Consider the following 1,462-nt stretch of genomic DNA (forward strand, 5'->3'; position numbering starts at 1 on the left):
ACCTGCACTGCTGGAGAAAGGCTCGGTGTAGTAGGGCACAAAAGCTTTTGGTGACCCAGTCTCAGCTCTTTCCACTCCCTGTAGTGAGAGGTGACAATTATTTGGTGAGGTTCCTTTTGTACCATTCACATCAGGGACGTGACAAGGAAGGGGGAAGGATAAACCACAGTTAGGGCATTTTCACTTCCTAAAAGTGAGACACTGAAATTCCTTTTGATTATGAGATATCTTGAATACATACCAGGAAGAGTTGCAGCTGCACTCAGGAGCTGTAACGAGGCATGTTTCATCAATATAAAAGCTTCTGTGGCATGGGCAGGGAGACAGCACAAATCATCAGCAGTGTGTATGTGAAGGGGGTACATCCTGGCAGTCAGAGTTGCTCTCTCATGTCTCTTTGCTTCTTAACTAATTTTCAGGTCTTTTTATCTGCCTTGTGTGTGTTACAAGCAAGATCGCTGAACCTGTTTTCTCCAGGACAATTTCTCCTGAGCATCCCCAGAGAAAGATTAGCTTGCAGCCATCATGCTTGAGGTGATACAGATAAGAAACTGGAATGAGCCAATGGTTGCTGGTGCCCAGGTAGCCAGCTCCTTCTATGACACGGGACTGCTGGTGGTGGTTGAGAAACTATTACAACTGGACCAACTCAACTGCCCCAGCACATTCCCTCAAAGACACGCAGCAGAAAGCCATCTCTGACTTCCACAGTATCTACAACTTGATTCTAGACCTAAGCCTCTAGGTGTCAGTTTATGGCCTGGCAAATCTTGGGGACAGAAAGAACAGGAAGATCACCATTGGTTTGCTCCTCCTGGGCTACCTGGTCTCTAGGTCCTTTCTGCTCCTTTTGATCCTGCTCCTGCTCGAGCTGCAGGAGCTGCTGCCTGAAACAGCCTGACTGCAGGCTTCACTACCTACGGGGCAGGTATCATGGCTCTGGGGTCATTGGGCTCCTCTGAAAGTAGGGGGTCTCTGCGTCTCATCATTATCAAGTTGATCTAGAGGATGACAGACTTCTTGGGAAGCATTGCATCTGGGCACATCTTTGTCCATTTCAACCTTCACTATCACCAGGGCACCGTTCTGGTGGCTTGCAGCATTGCCTACTATATTTTGCACTTCACCTACAGCCTCTTTGTCCTTAAAGTCCCCCAGACAGAAGGCACCCACCAAGCTTCAGCAGATAAAAGCAAAGCCAAGACATAGATCAGCTTGATAGTCTTCTGCCACCTGATGAAAGGACTGTAGGGAATTGGAAGTGAGACTGGTGTGAGAAGGAAGGCCACACACCTGTGATGCCCTCAAAACTCATCATCGCCATGCTCTTTGTGGGGGCTGTCATGACCTAGAGGTTGTGGGAGGCATAGATGTGCTCCAGCTCTTTGTGCTCAAGGAACCTTTAAGTTGGAATGGGATTCAGGTTGGCTACGGCAATGCTGCTGGCTACGTGATCTTCCTC

At 48.5% G+C, this 1,462-nt stretch overlaps 1 pseudogene; it reads left to right on the forward strand.

The window, feature by feature from the left end:
* Positions 1 to 525: 525 nt before the first annotated feature.
* LOC102559863 (thymic stromal cotransporter homolog) lies at positions 526 to 1,209 on the forward strand (annotated as a pseudogene).
* Positions 1,210 to 1,462: the final 253 nt, after the last annotated feature.

Source organism: Alligator mississippiensis, chromosome 3 (assembly GCF_030867095.1).
Source record: "Alligator mississippiensis isolate rAllMis1 chromosome 3, rAllMis1, whole genome shotgun sequence".
Classification (NCBI taxonomy): Eukaryota; Metazoa; Chordata; order Crocodylia; family Alligatoridae; genus Alligator; species Alligator mississippiensis.